This window comes from Phalacrocorax aristotelis, chromosome 6, assembly GCF_949628215.1.
Source record: "Phalacrocorax aristotelis chromosome 6, bGulAri2.1, whole genome shotgun sequence".
NCBI classification, from domain to species: domain Eukaryota; kingdom Metazoa; phylum Chordata; class Aves; order Suliformes; family Phalacrocoracidae; genus Phalacrocorax; species Phalacrocorax aristotelis.
In genome coordinates, this window is record NC_134281.1 from 53,913,160 (window position 1) to 53,937,275 (window position 24,116).

The window sequence follows — 24,116 nt, forward strand, 5'->3', positions numbered from 1 at the left end:
CTCTAGAGGTGGCACTTTTATAGTAAACGTTATGTCCATGTTGACATCTCCAGCTTATGAGGATAGGGATTCCTACCAGAAATGACAACAGATGCTTACATTTACCAGCATTAGCAGACGCCACTTTATTAAAGACAGCATCAGAGTGAACTCCCCGAGTTTGAATTTCATAAAGTTTGTTAAGGAAATATTTTTGAAAAGAGAGGGAGAAACTATGTTTTAATGATGTTCACATGTCTCCCCAAAGAGAGAAAGCTGATCTGTGTAGGCGTCGAAAGCATTGCATACTAATTTCATTAAAGTGGGGGAGGGTACCTAGAAAAAGCACAAAAGTAAATGCTGTTCACCTCCCTGGCAAGAGGCCGAAAAGGAACCTGCTCTGGGAAGCCAAGACTTTCTGCCTCTGTAACAACGAGGTAGGTGATGGCTGTCTTGGAAAATTTATGGTATCATTTTATTTATAGCAGATGTCCCCTAAAAGCAAACAGTTTCACTTTATGCTACACAAAACGTAACATGGAGGTTCTGTAATGCTGCAGACATCAACAGTATTTTCTAAAATGGATTATGAATGAAAAGAGAAAAAAAAGTACTGATACTGATCTAAGGCTTGAAGATAAAAGGTTAATCAAAACAAGATTTTTGCCAATGCTTTCTAGAAACTTGTTGTTTTAAGGGGAAAAGGTAAAAGTTGAAACTTTGTATGGAGCTCACTAATTAAATTATCATTTACCCGAAACGAGTCCTGCAGTTCCAATAAAGATGATCAGATGCCAAAATAAGCCTAAAGTAGTGTGAGTAGTTATAGTCAGAGACCTATAACCCAAGAGTTTATTTTGGACATGTATCTTTTTTTCAAGCATCTCTTGCTCTACCGAAGTAAAACAAGTTCAAATCATCAATTCAGTTTTCTTAGTGGAATCCATATGATAGACCTCCCATCCATTTAAGCTATGGCGGTTTTTTTCCTAAGAAGGCATTGCTGAGTTGCACCTTGCAGAAATTTCCTCACCTCAAATCAACTAAAAGAATCAAGAACAATTAAACCAGACATTGTAGTCCCACAGAAAAGGCTGATTAAAGAGGAAGTGCCACCTTTCTATATAAAAAATTTAATTTCCCATGTTAAACTCTTTCCAGTTTCAAATATAAAACTTGATCCTTTGTCAGTTGCTGGTTTAACCCCAGCTGGCAGCTAAGCCCCACACAGCAGCTCGCTCACCCTCCCTGGTGGGATTGGGGAAAGGATCAAAAGAGTAAAAGTGAGAAAACTTCTGGGTTGAGATAAAGACAGTTTAATAGGTAAAGCGAAAGCCGTGCACACAAGCAAAGCAGAACAAGGCATTCATTCAGGACTTCCCATGGGCAGGCAGGTGTTCAGCCACCCCCAGGGAAGCAGGGCTTTGTCACACGTAACGGTTACTTGGGAAGACAAAACACTGTAACTCCAAACATCCCCCCTTCCTTCTTCTTCCCCCGGCTTTATATGCTGAGCATGATGTCATATGGTGTGGGATATCCCTTGGGTCAGTTGGGGTCTGTCCTGGCTGCGTCCCCTCCCAGCTCCTTGTGCACCCCCAGCCTGCTCGCTGGTGGGGTGAGGTGAGAGGCAGAAAGGCCTTGGCTCTGTGTCAGCCCTGCTCAGCAGTAATGGAAACATGCCTGAACTATCAACACTGTTTTCAGCACAAATCCAAAACAGAGCCCCACACTAGCTACTATGAAGAAAATTAACTCTCTCCCAGCCAATACTATCACATCTTTTCAGCCCTTGGATGTGAAAAAAACTGCTGTTGATGGGGTGTTTTCTTCCCTAATTTTTTCCCCTAATTAGTGAAGTTCAAGGTGGAAATAAATGAATTTTTTGAAAATGAAATACAAATGGACAGAAACAATACATCTGTGAATTCACTGTTCATTATGCATGGTTTGTAAGAATACATATTTCAAAAAGAAAGTCATTAAAGTAATTCTGCTGTTCTGTTTTGCAGGTCTTCGTGACAGTTTAAGCAATAAAATGGTTTAATCTCTCTGGATTGCAAAAGCAGAAACCCTGACAAGGACAGGAGATTGACAGAATTTGTAATAATATATTTTTACTTATGTCACATATTTGTAATTTCAAGGACATGATTCACAATGACCCTATTGCAATGTTGTGTAGGCATTGTTCTACATGATTTGCATTAATATCTACAGAATAATTTTCCTCTCTCAGTGCTGTTTCAGAGGATACGCTTGTCATTAAAATTCTGGTCACAGATGTGGGTTAAAATATCTCTAACCTTTACAAATGTATTATGTGGCACTACTGACATAGCTTTTATTGCAGATAAAATCTATAACAAATTCTCTGTGTGACAGGAGAGTAACATGATTTTGTATTAAACTCAGATGATAGAGATGCATTCCTTGCTTGTACTTTTAAAATGTTTTGGATACAGTAACAATGAGTTAGGTTTTCTACTCCATTGCGGTTAGAAAGCCATTAAATCTATTCATTCTGGTTTAGCTTTGGTATTTTAATAATTTTTTCTTAAACTGACTTTCAGAAGAGGACATAAAACAGTCAAAAGGTTTCAACTCATTTCCAGTCTTGGTTGAATCCATCAGAAGTAAACAAGAAATCAGTTTATTAGGACAGACTACCTCATATCTGTCATTGAAAATTTTTTATAATTTACATTAAGCACAGCCCACGACCTTCTCCTTCTGTTTCCGAACTTCCATTGGTATTCACATGCCTGAAAAGATCTCACATCAATGCATTTACTTTCAAAGTACTTTTTGCACATCCTTCTATATAAAGAACATCCCGGACATGACTTCAGCACGCTCACACATGCGGTAGGAAGGTAGTACTTTCCCCATTGGTTGTAACAGTCCCCATTGGTTATAGTCACAGTATCGGTGTCTGCCTGTATTGCCCACAGTATTGATGGGTATAGCTACACAGGAAGGTGCATCAGTTCACAAACTGAAGGTACGCATTTAAACTAGTGTTTAACAGATACTATTCCCCGATAATTTTTTAACTGCAATAAGAGTACCTTTTTTGCTTATATCAGCTGGAGCTGATTCCACCCTTGTTCCAAAATAATGGTTTCCATTGGATAAAGTTTCCATGGGTAGTATATTGGCATAACTACCACCACAACTTTACAACCAGATCTACCGCTGTACCTCTGTCATTAAGAACGGTGAGGCTGTTGCGCACCTGGAGGAGAGGGCATGCTGAGGGTCGAGAGCTAGACGTTATAAGTTTATCGTTCTTACCTTGCAGAGCTGGAGACTTAACCTGCTTGCAATGTCAAACACGCTTTTTTGGATGAGCCTGTCCTAATGAGCACAATGCAATACAGTCTTCCATTTCACAACATAGTAGATGTCTGTATCAGAACTTGTGATCATATTCATGCATTATCCATGTCGTTAGATTAATACTAAAGCTTACTACATTTTTTTTTCCCCTTTTTTAAAGAAAAGAGGGTCACACCAAGTGACTGTTGCAGCTACATCTGTCAGGGTGGACTTACAAAATATATTTGAATCTCATGTTTACTGGTGGAGAGAGGTATATCTCTGTCAGTGGATGATCTTTAACTACAACGTGTTTTCTTTGGGAGGAGGAATTGTGAAATGGGAGCGATTTAACTGAAGAAAAAAAATGAAATTAAATCAGTTAAATTAAACTAACTGAAAGTGGTAATGAAATCTTTAGTCTCTACCCCAGGAACCACTGCACAACATCAGAAAAGATGTAAGAAAATCCCATCCTAGTCATAGAGCTGGGCTACAGGGATGTGGTTGGGGCCAGAGGGGCAGTTCTGACATGAAAGCCAATGCCATACTCTTCAGATCAGTCCAAACGGGTATGTGTACTCAAGTAACACTTATAAGGGGCAGGGAGGATTTCATTCAGATGCTGCCAGATCTTTGGATCTTTGATTCTCAAGCACTTTTTCTCTCCTTGTACAGACCCTAACACCTTGGACATCCAGGAACAGTCTAGGGTTATGGAGTAATTCATTGCCCACTCAGGAAGGAATAAGCTCTTTGAAAAGTTAACACAGTTGTCTGCAGACCCTTGGAGAAGCAGTCTGTATTGACAGTATGGAAGATAGAGAGAAAATTGCGCAAAGTTTTGTAATTTAGCAATACTCAGTACGAAAGTGTGTGGGGAAGAGAACCAAACAAAAAGGAGTGAAAAGGTGGCATGGGAAGTTACAAAATTACTGAATTTTGGATGGGACGAGGGGTGGGATTTAACCAATTAAGATGATATACGCTTGATTTTGAAGGCTTCCGATGCCTTTTTTCATACAGAAGGGATGTATTTTGAAAAGGAATTCTCGGTCTGCGGTGTATCAAAATTATATGTTGTTCAGCACTGAGGTGTTGTTGAGCATCTGCTGCTCACCACTGCTGACGTGGGACAGGGGTTGTTCAGAGCTAGAAGAGTAACCCCCAGTGCACTAGCTGTACTCTCAGAATACAAGCAGAAAAAATGAAAGAATCCACTCACTGCTTGTAACTGCTATGCTTTTCTTATTTAACCCGTCACTCACTGCAGGAAGGATTTGCCACAGTAATTGGAGACTGGATATTCAAGTGTAAGAGCTGGGCTATGGCCCACCACTGAGTTGCCATCTGCACCTCCGCATTCACTGCAAGGCTGCGGTATGCCAGCACAATAGTGAGAGCTCAGGAATGGGTCATGATAACAGATGCTTTGGGCCCCATAAGTGGGTAGTCAATCCTTTCCAGTGCCCTCTCACAGTTGATTTTGGCTTGTAATGTCTTAAGTCAACTTCTGTTCATAGTGAAACCTAGATAAGCATGTATATATTTTGACATTCTGGTTTAGACTCAGCAAAATGTATACTTAGTGACTCATTTCCCTGTCTGGAAGAGAGTGCATTAAAATCAAGAACGTTCAGATTATTTCAGTGTTTCAAATTATTTAATTGATGAGTTTTCAACCACTCTGAACTCAGAACAGTAAGGTAGCCAGAGAGCTGTAAAAAAAATCTTTGTAAAATCAAGTATTTGACCACTGATAGCAACAAAATGAATCTTTTGAGAACTGCAAGAATGTGAGGGGCTTCTCGGTGGAAAGAGGATATGTAGATTAAAGGTCCCCAACCCTGCTGCTGAATTTTCTCTACAATTCACTTACCTAATAAGATTACAGAAACAGATACCGATTTTTTTCGGTTGATGTTTTAAATTTGTTTAATTTAGTCATGATGCTAAATCATTGCCAGAATCCTACATGGAGTACAGTAATTTGAGATGTGCAGAGAATACTAGACGAGGCCTTTTCTAAACACCAAATTTCCCTACCTGTAGAATGGGAATAATGAGTTAAAGGTTCTTTTTGAGAAATTTCAGTTCGTGAAATTCTGAATAAAGTGTTATATAAAGAATATACATACATAATGTTTGTATCACAATACATATCCAATGTGTTTATATAAACATACATAATATTAATAATAAAATTCCTGATATTATTGCAATTTAAGTTATATTTCATTAACTATATTAATAATGTACATTTTAAAACCAACACCAGAAACCTGACGAAAAAAGCTCTTAAGATTCCCATTTACTCTTTTTCACTTTGTGTCAGGTTTTAACACCACTGACAGCAATTTCATAAAGACATTAATGAATTTTACATGATATTCATGAGAATGAATGTATTTCTCATCAAATGAGATGTACAAGATTCTGGCCAGAAAAGAGTAACTGAGTTTGCAAAAATGTTAAAATGTACATTTCTGAGAGAACAATTTGCTGTATGCATGGGAGAAAGCTGATAGCATTTGTTCATATTGTAAATCATATAATTCTTCTTCAGGTAGTATACTTCTACTGAAAGAGAAGGAGAGGGAATTTGCCTCGTTTTAATTCCTTTTCCAGGGGTGCTGAACATAGATGGGTACATTTGTATCAGTCCAAAATTTTGTGGCAAAGAAGATAGAAATCTGCTATAAATAAAATTCCAAGCCATTTAAGTCTTCACTGGCATTAAATGCCAGATGAAAAAATCATTTAATGTTTTTTCATCACAAACAACTACAACAAAAACTATTTTTGTTTCATTTTGCTCTGGTAGAAGCAAATGCAGAGAAATATTACTGAATTTCTTTCTATTTTTGGCAAAAGAGTAATTTTATTTCTTAATTATAACAAATATTTTTGTTCCATTTTCTACTTGATTTTCAGTAATCTGTTTCCTTTAAACACAGTCTATCGTCATCACTACAAGAACAAATTCAGCCTGATTCAGATGTGTGACATACCATTGAAGTCAACGGAGCTGTCTCTATACAACATGGAGTTTTCTTTCCATCTCTCCCTCTGTCATATATAGTTATGTCAGTCTGGTTCAAGATGAATAAGCTCTCAGCACAGGCCTCATCCTGTGAGGTGATGAGTTCCCTAAACTCAAACCAGCTCCAAAAGAAGCACTCATTACCTCCTAGCATATCTGGCTGTAAATACAGCATTTCGTTGTATTTCTCCATAATTACCCTATTAAATACTTTCAATAGTACAAATATTGAGCTTAGCCCACTGCCAAAGCCAGCCTTAGTGTTTTTGGATAGATCTGTGAAAAGTTTCATTTGGCTCTTTTTTTTTTTTTTTAACACCCTTTTCCCCCCCACTCCCTTCTCCCCCATACGCACGTAACAGTTCTTGTTGATGGGGTTGTGCCCGCTAAACACAAAATGGGCCTTAGAGGTCTTCTGGAGGGCAGGGCATAGACTTACGCTGTGCACAAAGGCTGAACGTATGCAGAGTGCACATACATGCCTCCGTCCCTCAGTGTTTGTTTTGGGGCAGGCGATATTTATATTCCCTACAATGCTTTCTTTTTGCAAAAGCGGAACCCAGCTGCCTCTAACTGTCATCAGCTTGAAGTAGTCCCTGTCATCATAAAGGAAAATGCTAGCAATAAACTTATTTCACCTCTCCATGAATTGAAATGTTCCTCTCCTTTCCCGGCGATTCCACATCAGTCGATATTCACAGTTGCCATTCCTCTGAGAGAAAACTTTTGAAAGCTTGCCAAGTACATCCACTAGGACAGATCTTTATAAATTAATATTGTTGCTGCACAGTGAGTTTTGGAGCTAAACCTACTGAAGTAACAAAGACTTGCTTACAGACGTAGATAAGGGAAGGAAGGAGAGCTGGGTTGTTTCGGCCTGAGCTACTCTGCAGCCTGCGCTCTCACTCCATAGCTTGAAAGAGCACCTAGACATGACACGATTGAACCTGACCTCAGCTTCTTCCAGCTACTCAGTGCTGTCAAAAGAGACAGCACCTTTGACCGTTCGACACAAAATAACCCAAATTATATTTGCGCTGGTAAATATATCTAAGTGTTCTAGATGAGAACAGATGAACATAAACCTGCTCGCTCCTTTCCAGGTTTCACAAGGAAATGAGTTGCTGCATAAATCAGATCTGCTGAATAAAGTGCCGGTACTGTAATAAAACCATGAATATTAATAACAGGACAAAGCATACAACAAAGAGTCACGAGAGAGTGACACAGCAACAAAAAGGTGGATAAGCTTTACATTCTTCATGGAGCAATTTCTTTGCATTACATAACCCAGTGGAAAAGGCTAAAGTGGTTGCTTAAATTCAATCTTCAGTATTGCTTCTCTGCAAAAATAAATGTGATGAATTAAAGAGTAAGACTTGCATGAAGAACAGGATTGCCTGAATTCCTGAGCAAACAGAAAACTAACCCAGAAAGATTTCTTTTAAAACTGATTTACTGATTTGTTTGACCTTATTAACTCTTCTTTAGCAATTTTGTTGATTTTTGCCCATCAGCCCTCTGTTTCAAATCAGCTTCAAGACTTAGAGAGAACACTGTTTCATAGTATGCAAATCACTTTTAATGAAAAAGACCTTCCTGAAGGCAGTCAGAGAACTGAAAGATTTAATTCATCCAGGTGCTAAAATTCTAAACAGCTTCCATTCACTTCTGAAAGGGAGAAGAGGATTTGGATTGCTAAAACAAGAAGTGAGAGGAAGCAGTAAAAATAATTCAGGAAACAGGAGTTCCTGGTCAAAAAAAAAAAAAGTAGCTCGATTTTCCATTCAAAACTCCTGTGATGAGATTCTTATCATAATGTCAGTGCAGACACCAAATGGCCGCTAATTGCAGTGGTAAATGGGTATCAAGATCCATTAGCTGCTTGTGAAAAAGATCTTGGAATAAATATGTTCCTCTTTGACAGTGCAATCCCACCAATGCTCCCAAGATTCACCTGGAATAAAAAACCACAGATCCGTTTAATTAATCCATCTCCTCTGGAAACCTGCTGTTGCTGCTTCACAGGTGGAACCTTGGTTTAAAGGTAAAATGGGGACGGGGGGTCCTGCTTACCTTAGGTGACCTGGCTTGCTCTTTTAAGGAATGGCTCTTTCTCTCTCTCCCCTTTTTGAATACAGAGGTAGTTAGAAATATAAGGGTCCCAGTTTTGTATTTAAATTACGTGTTTAATTCTTGGTTTTATTAATATGCTGCAGGATTAGCAAGTGATTTATAATCCCTAGTCTTTAAAAATATATTTCTTTATTCAGGTCTTTGGCCTTAATCTCATTAAATAAATTGATATGTTTAATTTTATGTACTGTGTACAGTTACACTGAAATTCCTAGAAATAGAAAATAGGAAACTAAAGAATAGTCTAAACCTTTCAGGAATCAAGGTATGAAATGGGAACATTCTCAGTTGAGTGTTATTTAATATATTTGATTATAATACTGTTCCTGAAATTAAATAACAAATCTCAAAATGGTACTTGCAAAATGATCATTTCATATATTAAAATACTGCACTGGTAATTGGGGAGAAGAGAGTAGATTGCTGTACGATGTTGATATAAACACTATTGCTTTCACTTGACTAATCTTCTGTTGCACTGTATGGACCAAAACCAGAGTCTGCTGGAGGCGGTCAGACAGGAATAGAAACAATATGAACCAATGACAGGAAAATACCAAAAATCGCCAGGTGAATCAGGCACTGCAAATGCCTATCTGTCATGTTAAGAGGCCTGTTTTTCAATTGCAAAGGCAAAGATCATAAGCAGAGAGGGCGGTGAGCAGCCTCTGCGAGAGGACCTGGTGCTCCAGGGAGGAGGTACGAGGTGCAGAACTTGCAGCAGGGAGGAGAGTTAAAAGGGCTTTTGGGGGAACGTGTGGGGAAAGCCCTGGCACAGGTAAGGAGGCAAAGACAATGATAGAGATTTCACTGCCACTCAGAAAGCGTATGAGGGAATTATCAGGTTCACCGCTTGAGCCATTCCAGCAATTAAAGGCAGAAACACCTACATTGTATTTACAGAGAGAAGAGACACTTGATCTTTTGTAATGACAATAGTCTGACTTTTTTGTCTTATTTGATGACATTATATTCATAAGACACAAATAGAAGAAGCCCCAAGTAGCTTTGGAGATACAGCTACACTCGCATGAATACTCACAAATCCCTTTTTTCATGGAGTTTAGCAGATGTGATTTCAGTTGGTCACTCAAAATAAAAGATGTGATAAAGCTGTACAGAATGTCATACTGTAATATCATTCCATGTAATCAGATGTGATGACTACAGTTTTAAAGAACTCACAGTGAATTCTGATACATAGTCTTGAATACTAGTAGATAAAACTTCTAAAATAGGTTTCTGAGATTTGTGCTAATCTTAGTAAAACAGCACCCCACATTAAACAAATTGAATGTCTTAGATTTTTTATTTATTATTCATCAATGCCCATGCTGCTTTTTTAATTCTTTCTTGCTGAACTCTTTTATACATATACAAGTTTTTAGTTATATATTTAAAAGAGCAAAACATCAGGCACTTTAGAAACTTAATATAATTGCTATTGCCAGAAATAGCTGGCCCTCTGAGGTGGGTAATAAAGGAAGAACAGTTTTACAAAAAGAAAATCAAAATCTAAAATAATTTTTGATTCAAATTATTCCAAGACTTATACATGTTTATTTTCCATAGATTTTGTAATATTTGTTTCCAATTTGCTCTAAAAAGAATTTATTAGAAAGTCAACGAGAATGCAACTATTATTGGAATAAACTTTCCCATATTGTCTTTCTTTCCTCTGTAATTATGATGTTTATGGGTGGGGTAGTTACATTGGGAAGTCTATGGTATTCTACCTTATTCTGCCACCTGGTACTTCTGGTAGTTTTTTGTTTCTCTATGTGGTGTTCCTCAGAACCCTTTTTGATGCTCAGAGCCTCACAAGATATAAGACTGTTTCTCATGACAAATTCAGAGGGTCAGTTAGCATAATTATGCATAACACAGTATATACGTGAAGGCATTCTGTCTTTAATGTGGAGGTATAGTGTGTTATTTTATACTATTTCTTCTGCTTTCCTCTCTTTTCTTGCTTTCTGTCTTCCTTAATCCCTTTTCAACCATTTCTTTATTTTACTACACTATACTGGAAAAAATGATAATACTACTATTCCTGTTTTTTAACTAATGAAACTAAATGAACCTCCGGTTTGACTACTTCTTGCCTTAGTCGGGTTAAAAAATGTGTTTTGTTTCCCTTTGAGCAGGGTAACAGACTGGCACCGCGAAATGTGTTGAGGCCATTTATATGCAGATGATCCGCTGTCCTGCTTCTTTCAGTAGGTGCCACAAATTAGCATTCAAATTTTGCTACAATTTTGTCAGGTTGGTTTTTTTTAATTCATTTCATATGTATTTAATCCCACATCAATCTCAGTTGTTCTGCAATATGTGCCATATTGTAGCAGCTTTTTAGCTGCCACTGATGATTTTCACATTCCTTTAGTGTGAGGTTTTAATTCTACTAACACTTTTGTTAATGAAATACATTTCACTTAATGGAATTAAATGCATAGCCCGTCTATTGCTCATTACGCTATACAGTCTTAGAGTTTGGATTTAAATGTCACCCTTCTTCTGTAAAGATTATCTGCCACATTTTGGCCTAACAGGCACTCTATGCTTTGTATAAAGTGTGGGAAAGCTGTCATTAAAAGTAAAATACCAGTAACAGTTTCAATGTTCTTTGGAACGTTCTATTTTATTCTTTTTTCTTCTGTTACTAAATATGTTTAAAATGCATTTTATACCATTTCTTTATGTGGGGTTTGAAAAGCTGAGCTAACAATTTGATCACCTACAGACATCATAGGTAAATCTCAAACTATTCAGAACATCCATTCTTCCATTTTTTATTATACAAATTATGAAACTACTTCAGAGATTCTCTCCAAATTGAAAAACACCTCATCCTTATCTGCAAGCATACAGAAGAATTAAAGTCATACAGGAATTTTCCAATGAAATATTTTCTCATTGGACACCAACTTTCCTGTTTTCATAGACTGCACATTTTTTGAAAAATCTATGGAGTGTTTTTTCAATTAAATTTTTGTTGGGACGTGGATTCTCAGCTTCTGAGTGGCTTATTTTGGGGCTGAATTCCACATGTGTGACCTAACATCTCCTCGGTGGGTTAGACTTGAGCTGTCTCCAGGTTGGAACATGAGGACTGGTTGCTCTTAAGACAGGTTGTTTCTGAGATGGTTTGTTTTGTCTTTTATGAAGATTTGGTACCAGTTGGGGTAAAAAAAGAAAAAACTTTAGAAATTGCAGGGTTAGTTGTAGAGTTCTTTTCCAGCTTTTTCCTGGATCTACAGACTTTGTGATAAAGGCCTCTACAGAGTGTGCCCTTTGGACTTGTTATAGGTAGTTGAAAAGCAGGGTATCTACCTCACAGGATTAAGAGAGGATTGGGTTTTTCTTTCTTTAAATTAATAGAAGGACCATTTTTTTTCCTATATTGTTTCTCAACCCTGTAGCTTCCCAATGAACATTGTGTTCTTGTCAACAGCTTTGCTATTATCAGTGAGTTTATCTGAAGCAGAACAGTGAATATATTGCCCATAGTTACATACCTGAGACAGGGGAAACAGGGCCCAACACTTGCAGCCAGCAGCACCACTGCTGCATCACATTTCTTCACCTCTACAAAAAGACCTACAAGGGATCAAAGGTTTCCTCAGAGCCTCCGTGGGAATCTACAACACTTCATCAAAAGTTCTCCAGTTCAACAAAGGAGCTTTTCTCAATGAAATTACTTCAGCCAGAAAATCTCTAACTGGCTCAAGCCTCCTTCAAGCAAAGGCTTCATTTAGAGAGTCACCAAGGATCTGTTTTCTTCTACTTTTCTCTTTAGGAAACCAGATCATAGGCTCTTCTTTCTGGAACGAATCAGCTTTGGCTCTGTCGGAAGTACTTCACGTAGAATCTTTTGATATTGATTATTTTGGATATTTGGGGTTTACACTTTGTATATACATTTATGATAAATTATGAGAAATCCAGGAGCTCTTATTTTAACTGAATATGTTCAGTTCTTGTTGATGTTCACATCTGCCCACATTGGAAAATAGCACCAACAGCAAGCACATTCGTGCCTTTGTATATTAATCTGACTTTATAGGTAGAGTTACATCTGCTGGACTTTCCTTTCCAGGATGTGGCAATGTCCTATCAACGTGATAGCCAGTTGTTAGAGTGTATTTGGCTTTTCTGCCATTATAACCATGATTGGTTCTTTTCTGCCTTTCCATTGTCTAATCAACAGAGAATTGTTAACAGGTTGTACAATTGCAGAGCAAGGATGTTCACGTGGATTTAAATAAATCAAAGGGCCCTCTTTTATAAGTGAATCAAAATCAAGCCTCTTGTAAAGTTAAAAAATGTTTCTGAATTTCTTTGTCCATTTTCTCTAATCTTTCCTACATCCTTCACTCTGACTCTGCCTGACTTGCTCTGTGATCTCAGTCATGTTAAAAGATAATATGCTTTTCTCATTCTTTTTGCTCCAGTAATATTTTCTCCATAAACTGCAATCTTGTCTTTTCCCACTACGTTATCTTTTCTTTTTCTTAGTTATCTTGGATGGAGGGCCTAACAGATTCAGTACCGGATGCTAAAATAATTGTTGCGTCTATGACATAGCCTTTCCTTATCAGACGTGTTTCAAAATGAAGGGTAGAAGTGGGAAGAATGCACAGTGCATGGACAGCATATTCTGAAGCGTGACAGCTACACCATTGAATCTGCGTGATTCTTCAGCAACACCAAAGACACTGATTGGCACTAAAAAAGGGGGAGGGAGAAGACACATGACAGGTCACCGAGTTCAATCGAATATATTACAGAAACTGGGAACAAACGACAAGGAATCTCTCAAGCCTAGTCTTCTAATTGCACAGGCAACCAGGTGAGGTGACTTCTTTAATAAAAGAATCATTCTCCATTAAGAGGCAGTTAATATTTTTTTACCCCTACTACAGCTATTGGGAGTCTGGAAAACTCACTTTTCTGATGGTTGGAATAATCTCTGCATTTCCTATCCAAGCATGAGCTGCTTTTCCATTTGTCAGCCTTGTCCTATAGCTTCCAGCCTGGTGTCTAATAAATACATTTATAGACATCAGCCATATCCCCTTTCAGCTTTTTGCTTAGCCAGACAGAAGCAGCAAGCATTTCACTCTCCTCCCTGAGCGGTGGCTCTCCTGCCTGCCAGCAGTTGCAGTTGCACCTCTCTGCAGTTATTCCAGTTTTAGCATATTTTCTTGACTCCAAGCAACAAAAACTGTGCACACAATTTCAGAAAAAAAACACACTCTCAGGCCTGTGGATGGAATAAATACTTTTTCTTTTTAAATAGTAGAAAAATATAATACCATATTTTATGTGGGTGTATAAAATATTGGGTACATGTATGTTATGTAATAATAAAACCCCACTGGATCTTCTTTTGTAATGACTTTGTTTCCTAGCTTAATCGAAACTATAGATTTCGTAGTTCTCTTTATGCTTGGATCTTAAAAAAAGATTGATCCCAAGACTGATTTTTGAGGATTCCTGCTAGCAAACTTCCTGCAGTTTGATGCTGCTGCTTTCAATACCACCTGTTGCCATCTATCCATTAGACAATCTCTTATCCACTTTACAACTCTTCTCCTAATCCCCCGTTTCCTATGTGATGCTGTATCATATGCAGCACAGATATAGATAAGATGTATCACAAATCCTTTGTCTAGAAAATCAGTTATCTTATTAAAGAGAGAGAACAAATTCACTTGGCACGATCTATCTTTAGTAAATCCTTTTTGTATGTTATCCCATTTTCTATTTACCTCCCTGTCTTCAATTATTTTTTCCTTCAAAATTTCTTCTAAAGCAACTGAGGTCAAACTAATGGGTTTGTAGCTGCATAGGTCTCCCTTTTAGAAATGGATAATACATTTGCTATTCTCCAGTCAGCCAGTATCATGTCTAAGCTGCTTCCTACCAGGTTTGGGATTTCATGTTCCCTTTCTTGTCAGAATTGTGGAATGGATTTTATTTGATATCTCTCCCTGGCCTGAATGTACTGTGCTTTTAGCTTTGCTTCCAGTTTGGTAATTCTATCATTATGGCTTCTTTCCCATTATTTATCCCATTTCCTCTCTGCTGAATACTACTGAAAAGATAAACAAAGTAGTCACTTAGTTTTTAATTGTAGATAGATTTTCTTCATTCCCATTGGTACCCCCTTGTATTGAAGTCCCGTGTTTTATTTGGTCTCATTTTATCTGCCTGAAGATTGTTTTGCTGTTTGTTTCAGCATTCCTTCCAAATTGTAGTTCAGTTTGACATTTTTTTCTTTACCTTATATTTTGACCTCTAAAACACATCTGTCTCTGCTGATACGTCGTTCTGTTTCCCCCCTTGTCCCGCATATGTCTAATAATCTTCTTGAAGGAGTTCTTCATTTGCATGGAATGGCTTGACCACTTTCCCATGCATTCTCTCCCCTCCACCACCTACACATTCCACATAGGTTTAGCACCTTTGATTTGAAGTAATTCCAAGGCTCTTCCACATTCAAGGTCTTGACTAGATCAGCCAATTTGATTTCACTAACAAGCCACTTTAGGTTATCAAAATTTGCCCTTCGAGCTATAAAGCCTTATTTTTACTGATTGTTTCATTTCATTTAAATGAGCTTAACTCATGATCAGTTTTTGGACCAGTCTTCTCATTGTATCTGTATTGTTTATTAAAACAAAGACAGTAATAGTTTCATCTCTTACTCTTACTCCTTGGTAAACATATGCATTAATTTGGCCCAAAAATACTCTATTTGATGAATGCTGTCCTTTATTATTTATTTTTGATCTATCAGATTATTAGAAGGTAGTTAAAAAAAGTTATGCTTTCTTCATATCTTTCTTGGGTAGCATGTCCACTTCAATACCTTGGTCCCAATATATATTTTTACTTTCACTTTCCTGATCATCCAGTGGTATTTCCTTAACAATAGCTCAATTTTCATTGACCATATTTTCTTCTTCTTTTGCACAGTAAGAAAGCATGACGATGGCATGAACCCCTGCCAAGGTTTACTTGTATTTCTTAAGGAACTTTTTTAACAATGTGGTTCTCAGTCCCAATTGTTTCCATGGATGTACAGCCAGATACTGTTCCCATGAGCCTTCACTTTTTAGGCATTATTCTTCTACCTAAAATGAAATGATTTAGTGTAATCATCTTTAATTTATTCCAGTGGGAATCTCATTGCGTCATTTGCACACTGTGAAGAAAATTAAATTTAAAAAAAAATATATCTTCTCTGTTCCTAGCAGAATCCTTTTTTCTTTCCCACCCACATCCCACATCCTCCTTCTTGGGAAATGACCTCGCATCCTGTTCTGTGGAATTGATCTAGTGGTAACTTAGTTGTTTAACACAGGCTCCCAGTTCATGTAGACACAATTTTTTCTCTTAGTCCACTTAACCTTCTGTTTACAGGCAATCCTGCCTTTTGTTCTTTCTCCCTCACAAAGTTCTCTACCATTCTCACTCCCCTTTAGATTCCAGTTTCCTACATTATTTTTTTTTTTTGTGGAATTAACTTTTCAACTTTCTTTCTACCTTCTGTTTTGATTTTGCCTGTTGTATTTTTTCAGTCTCCCAGATGGCAAGCATATTCTTTAGCATTCCTCTGTTTCCCAGACTGTTCCGACTGTTCTTTTTGTTGCAGGCTTCCCTGACTCACCAGTCTCCTCTGAGCTATCTCTTATACGACCTCTCACTCAACAATTGTCTGTAAATCCCCAGTTGCCCATTCAGTTTGCTTTTCTTACACCATTTCCTCAAATCCACATCTTCATTCAACATTGCCTCCAGGCACATCTCTGGTAAGATCTTCTCTTCATGAACTTCAGCAGATGACACTTCAGGCACACATATCTTTCCAGAGAATAAGATACATCCCACAGCTTCTGCATCCGGTTCATATTGACCCTGCAATTTGTCTTATACCTTCCATGGCTGTCTCAATTCCTCACATAGTCATTTCCTCTTACCTGTACCTTTAAGGTGAAAATCCCTCTCATTGCTCGCTATTCCTTTCTTTTTCCAGGCTTCCCTGCTGCCAGTGACATACAGATTGGTGGGACTGAATAGTTATGCCATTATCAGCTTGGCATACTGCAGGACTGAGGAGCGTATTGCAGGGTGCAGAGTAATAGGAGCAAATTTGGTTCACAGTCCATCTTTTTCAAAGCCATCTATCAGTCAGGAGGCTGCTTTCCACAGCTATCATATACAGGTTTGATATTGAGACTAGACTTCTGAGTGCCCTGCTGGAGTCAAATTAATCTGTGATTAGTTGGTGAGTGGTCACTGGAAAAAGAACAAGCAAGAAAATAAAAAATAAAATTTGGGGTTCAACGTACAAGTGAAATATGACCAAAGAACGTGGTTGAGAAGCTCTGGAGAGTGCACAGGGAAGGATGAAATTTCAGTTAGGTTAAATATTATCTGGGTAAATATTCAGATCTACAGAGTCTAGCTGAAGGATCCTCCCCCTCTCATACTAAAATAATCGAACACCCAAACCTTCTCCAGTGAACCAAGAGCATTCTCAGAGGAAGCACATTATGGGGCTCAGGCAGACACCAGTAACTGTGTCACATAGCATTTATTAGAAAATCCAAATATATTCTCCACTACTTTGTCCAATATATATGTAATCATTTATCTGCAGCAAATTTTACTGTAAATGTGATTATTTCCAAGAAGCAATTTCTCATGACTAGATTAAGTATAGTACTTACCATATATTCTGTTCAGATAGAGGCATCATTCTGGAACCTGTGTTACACGGAAATGTTGGGATCCCACAAAAAGAACTCTTAGGGCTTTACCCCAGAAATATGGATTGGGAACGGGAACACAACAGACTCATGGTGGGCTCTGCTTTTTCTGCAGATGAGCTGGAGACAGAATTTTGCCCTGTTTGTCTTTGCAGTCAATTTCCTTCTGTTCATCTCTCAACAAGCAATATTTTACAGTAAGACATGCTTCTTACAAGACAAAATTCAACTGTTTTAACTGTTAATATTGGACATTTTGTCCCACCAAATCTCACCAAATAATAATTCCCAAGGAATGTTAATTGCACCCATTCCTATTTTCAGCCGGTGACCAAAGGGCATGTGCCAAGCCATTCCGCTAGCTTTCCACGACTTTTGGTCTAATTTCTGAGCAGAATGAATATGTGTAGAGGTTCACAAAATTCTATACCATGGTGAAAAATAACTTATCTGAAGTACTGTAAACAAAAGAAACAAAGTTTAGTTCAGGTTCCTCTTGGATCATATTCAGGTTCAAGAGGGTTGAACATATTCTTGTATTTCTCTAATCAGCTTAAGTACTGCATTTAAATCAAATCAGGAATGTGCAACAGGTAATGTTTGTGGTATTTATGGTAATAAGGGAGAAATTCTGAAGTGGTTGAATGCAAATTTTTTGTATCTCTTTTGTCTTGATAGATTTTTAGATAATGTTAAAAAGACTGGCTGGAGCACACACCATCATCCTGTTAGTGATCCTCCTGCACAGGAGTGCTTTCAGTGCTGCCTTAACTATTTTAAAGACACCTGCACACTCGCAAATAATAAATCCATCAAGGCACACTTGAAAATATCCCATCTCCATTTGTACAAGTTACTCTGTTCAAAATACTTCCGTATTTAAAATCATTTAGCGGGGTTTGCCAGATTTGTAATAATTTGAGGCTTGCAATATAAAACCCTAGCTGCATGACAGACTGAGTTATTAAGTGTTTATGGAAATCTGATCAAATGGACCATCAGGAGGTGGGGGGGAGGGGGGGGGGGCTGCTTTAAACTCGACCATAATGACAGCTTTCCTCATCTTACAACTGCGACATGAAGAGGGAGCTGTAGCTCTTCTGAGCCACGGCTTTGCCTCAACCAGCGTACCCAGCCAAGCGCCCCGATCTCCTCTCTCCTTCCTCGCTCTCCTCCGCTCCCCTCTCTCCTTCACTCACTCACTTACTCTTCCTTTTTTTTCTTCTTCTTCTGTTTTTTTTTTTTTTTTTTTTTTTTTATCCCGGTGCCCCTGTGCCAGTTAATTTAAATGTATCTGTTCAAGTGGAGATAATCCATGCAAATCAGAGGCTCTGGCTCCCAGTGCTTGATTCACAAAGAGAACTCAGCTTCAGGAGGTCACTCGTTCACAGCTGCTCCTCCCATTATATTTTTCCCTTATTGCAGAACTGCTGCATGTATACAGTGACTGAAAGGACTCAATTTACTGCAACTGCTGCCTGGTTTTACTTACAACTTTCTTTAAAAGGGGACTTACCTTCTATCAGTCTTACTAAGGTAGGAAGTCTGATTCTTCTAAAGACATGTAATGCCTCCAGTGTTTGCTCATTATCAGATCCCACTATAATGGTGCATATTGTTGTCAGAATTAGGTCCTAATAGAATTGTGCCAGGTGTCTGATGCTTTTGTTACTTGCGTGTATAGGTGCAACTGTTTAAATGGCTGTTTTACTGTTTATTTAGCCAGCTATGTATCCCCCGCCCCCCTCCCCCCCCCCCCCCCCCCCCCCCGTTTTCTTTTCCTTTTCATAATGGCAGGTAGGATCTTAGCACAGAAGCTTTCTAATCTACAAACGTACTCTTCAGTCAAGTTTGTATTTTCTTTTAAAAATATTTCTAATGTCTATGTAAGTTAATGCAGTGCTCTGTACCCCCCAAAGGAAAACAGTATCAAGAAAGCTTTCTGTCCTGAAACCTTATTAAGGTGCTATCTTTGGAGCAGAACAAACTATTGAAAGGTTTTAAACAAAAATAAAAAAAGGTCACCTTTTACTTTGCAGTGCTGTAAACAAGGAAACTCCAGGCCCCACTGCAAATGGGCCTGTCATAAATTTAGACCACAAGATAAACATATCGTTAATAGAATTGCCAGCAGAAGTGGTGAAATGGAGCCCTCACAGTTCTCTGTTGATATCTATTGTTTAGAAAGGTTGGACAGGCAGCGCTTGCTTCGCGAAGTACAACTCAGAAACAACTACTTGGATATAATTCTTAAAGAACTCCTTAAGAAAAGGCAAGCCAGGCACTACTTCATTAGTTACATTCTAACTTTGAGCACACATCACAGAAAATACTGAACCAATGCAGCTGACAGCACACACTGGTTTTATGAAAGCAGACAGTAAATCCTGCATTTATTTATTTATATTTCTTTGAATTTGTTGTCAGAATTCAGGGATGCAAATAATTACAATAACTATAAAAACAACTTCGGATGCGTTAAAATGCAGATAACGGATTTGAAGAGAAATGCATTGAAAAAACTAGAATTATTCTGGCTTACACTTGTCCCACCATAAAGTTCTAGTTTGTTGTCTTGCACAGCTGGAGTTAAGAAATGACAATGATTAGATCTGGAGCCACCCTGCTTTTTTATAAACTTACTATCTAAGACACCCAGGTTAATCAAATAACAGTTCTGTGAAGCTCTGGACAGAGTTTAAACCAAAAATTTAGTTGACCAGACAGAGAGAGGTATAGATATTCCCAAACATACCCTAATTTCTTCAAGAACACTACAGGCATGCATTTACCATTTTACTCTTCTGGATGGGATATTTTTAGTTAGTGTGTTTCAGGAAAGAGTACTTCCTCACTATATTAAGTATTTCAGTGCCTGAAATGCGCATCTTTTCTCTTTGATTTACAGTCTGCTTTTTGAAAAAAATGCATTCTGATGTTGGAGTACAGTACAAACCTAGAGAGCTTTGTCATTGTTAGCATAAAGAAGACATCTACACAAGTATTACTGTGCAGAGAGCAATCTTTCTTTCTCTGGCATTTGTTAGGTTACTGTACATAGAATTTAGCAGATAAATATCTTTGCTTCATGGCATTTTGGAGATCCTATTGGTATGCAGGTTACCCTGTGAGGATGGCAACTGAAAAAAGAAATATGTTTTATAGCAGTGTGTAATAAAAGCCCTTCACAATGATGTAAGTGGAGTCTGACCTTTCTTTCTTATCCTGTAATTAGAATTTTTATTAACTCTTTCAAGTGCTGAGTTTTTTGAGTAAATTGATGTTACTTAGGGAGAACGAGTGTGTATTTTCGATATGTGAGTTTAAAAGTAAAATTTTAGAATCCTTTTTAGGCAGAGAAAAAGAAATATATTCTTCCCAGCAACTTGCTCCACACAAAGCAATTTCGATTTATAGAAAAGAGAGATTTGATACAGGCATCCTGCCTCCCCCTAGAAGAAAGAAAAGGAAAAAAAGAAAGAAAAAGGGCATTTCTAAAAAAGACTTCTTTCATTCTGCAAAAGAGGAGCAGAATGGATTTTAGAGAAGAGAGATGAACTTAAGGAAAGACATTAAGGATCTTTTGTGTGACTGAATCTCTGGCCAGGATAAAGTTGGGAAGTAAAGGTGATCCCTGTGGAGTTCAGCAATATACAGACATGAGATTAGATGACTCACCACTGGAGATATGAAAAAGGGAGAAAAAGGCCTTTCTGAGGAAGATTTTTTGTAAGTGGATTAAAATATTGTTGCAGCAGACAGTTATTTCCTGCTTCCTTTCCACCTTTTACCCAATGACCAGTGTCTTACAGGGGCAAAAGTGTTCCTTAGTGAGTAGGCAGCAGCATTTCATACAGTTACTTCCAAATCCTGTACTCAATTCTCTTTGTAAATTCACCAGGTTTACCTGGCATAAGTCAGTTTAATTCCTTGATACGCTGAAATAAATGAGAAGAAATCAGGTGTTTACATTATTGAGGCCTCTGAATGCATTGTCAGTAAACTCTCACCTTTGTGTTTCATTTTAGGCTAGTTTTTACTACACAGTTTTCTAAACAAGATTGTCAGTGTCCTTCTATGGCCAGTCCCTTTTCCCTACTGGTATGGTTTCTTCCTCTGCCTCTGCAAACTTGTCATTGCTATAGTAACTCAGTCAAACATCTCTTCAAGATAAGTTACCTGATATAGCATGCCTCGCAGCAGAATCTATAGGATGCAGTAAAGCTTGTAGCTGTATATAATGCAGGGCTCTTACTCCCATCAAGCTCTTTTATGCTGGTTTTACAGAAGACACTTAAAAAGATAAATTATCATCTTAAAAGGATGCTATAGAGATTGTTAATAAGTTCCATCCAACTTCTTAAAAGCCTTAGTTGTTTTCAGCTCTAAGCAGGTACATTTGCTGAACTATACCTTAAAAAACATTCTACAGAAGGAAGAAAATTTGGGAATCCTAAAAAGTAAGTTGTAGAGCCTTTGAGAAATTATGTACAGCTATAAATGGGAAATCTAATTGTCAACAAAGTCCTCGGTCAATGATTTGTCATTAGTATTTTCTATAATTACAAAGAAAGAATACATTCCCCGCAGCTTCTCATCAAATTGCATATACAATTATATCATATTCCCCTTTTTTTTATCATTGCCTTGTACTGTAGAGTAGATTATTAAAACGTAACATTGCAGAACACAGACCTTGCATCTCTTTTGCAGATGAAGCGTGCTTATACCTCTAGGGGTTAAAAGCTGAATCAGATCCGTAACTTGCCCACTGACAGCCTTTGAAGTTGCTCCTTATTTATTTATTTATTTATTTATTTTGGTCTAAAGCTTTAGATTGACATCCTTTTATATGTTTGGAATTCTTCAGCAGTTGCAAAATGCTTGGTAATGACTGAAATTAACCTGAGGCTTTATATATCTGTCTTCCCCAAGAACTGCACTGAAGCTTTAGTAACAGTTGAGAATTTTAGGCAAACTATTCTCATGAGAACGTTTCATTTTTCTGTCCTAACACACTCCCTTTATAATTTCTAGAGGTGTTTTAAGTCAAGTTAGACCATTTTTCTTCCCTCTCTCCCCAATACTTGTTCTGGGGAGTCTACATGAAAATTTTCACAGATGAAATACACCAAAAGGGGGGCAGATAAAAAGAAAATAAGTGGAGTGGAAATGAATCTTTAAATGGCAAGTCTGTGAAACATTGAACATGGTTATCTGACGTTATGTCAGAGAGTGTTATCTCTTGAGGAGAAATGAGCAAGAGCAGTCCACGCAGGAAAAGTAATTGTTGCTTTACTTCTGTCTGTTTATTTGGGATAGCTTGAACTGTCTCCCACTTTTTTATTTCCCTCAGTGTGAAAAGACTAACTATTAGGAATGCAGCCAGTAGGCATCTGACTCAAAAGCAATGCTCGTTTGACCTTTGGACACAAAATATCTAATGCAAACGAAAATCTACACAACCTCAAACATCACTAAGTACAAGAAATACGCAGGATGTGGGTCAGTAGAAATTCAACACTTTTAGAAATAAAAATAAAATAACCTCCAAAATCACTTGGTTAGATTAGCATTTATTTCTCCATTCCACATCAGAGTATCAGATGCTGAGGTTTTGTCCAGTGTACCTGAGGCAAAGGATCTGTGGCAAAATTCTGTTAGTTTTAACAATGGCAACTGAAATGTTAGGGAGAAGAATAAAGGGAAAAGGGAGGGCAAGAGGTGCTTAACCAATACATATGTATTTCTCAAAGGTTAGGTTTTATAAGAGAAAAAGAGTACATAGGAATTAAGATGTATTTAAAGTCTGTGTGCTGCTGCTACTTACTTATTTAAAGGTTACGTTTGTCGTGTAAGGGACTTCATCCTTCTCACTGCTTTAATTCTGCCAGTTGGGTTGGGGGTGAGTTAACCTTAGGAGGAACGTTACGTGATAATGCATGAGTGGGAATGGATAAAAATTAATCCCTCAGCACCTAGCCACTATTTCTTACTTTTCTTCCTACCAAGTTATGAAGGAGGAAGGCAGAAGAGGCAAAATGCATCCCATGTGGGACAAAGGACTGAAAGAGGGATGCAGGTTCTATCTCTGGAGAAACAAAGCTAGTCACAAGAGTCCACTGGAGCCAGGACTTTGATATCTGACTTGCCCCTACAGAATAGCCTGTGACTTAGAAATTGCACTCTGAGGAAGAGGATGAAATACTTGTTAAAGTCAAGTAACAGCCCCCCATGCAATTTCTGTTCCTTAGCCTTTGTACTAGCTGTGTTGGGTAAGTTCATGGAATGGTAATATTAAAATGTTAATTGACAATCTAAAATTTAAAAAGGGAAGAATTTTCAGAATTTGCTTCAACAAAACCAAGGGTATTTAATTCCCATCACCTTTACAGCTGAGACAAGAATGATTTACTTGGAGGATACAGGGGAGGTATTTTAAGTTTTTCTTACTAAAACTTCATTGTCGATGTTGAGTCCAAACTTGGTCACTGCAGAAGCAGACAGCTGAGTGAGCAGGCAGCTCGGAAGGGGGGTCCACAGGCACCCCATGTGTAAGTGACCTTGTTCCACATTTCCTGCAGGTCACAGAACTGGTCTGCACCAACCTTCTCCATAGTTTCAGTAGCTTCTGCACTTCCTGACCCCGTGTCTCCTTTTCCAGGGGAGGGAGGGATGGTCCACAGAGGGATGCCTGAATGTTAAAGAAGATAAATGTTGAGGTTGCCAGAAAATTACGCAGGCAACGCTCAATATCATTGGTCTTCCAAAGTCCAGCAGCCAGCCTCAAAAATATGTCTATAAATGGCAAGATCAGAAGCGTTTCACAAATGTGTGTTATGTGGTTAGTTTTTATG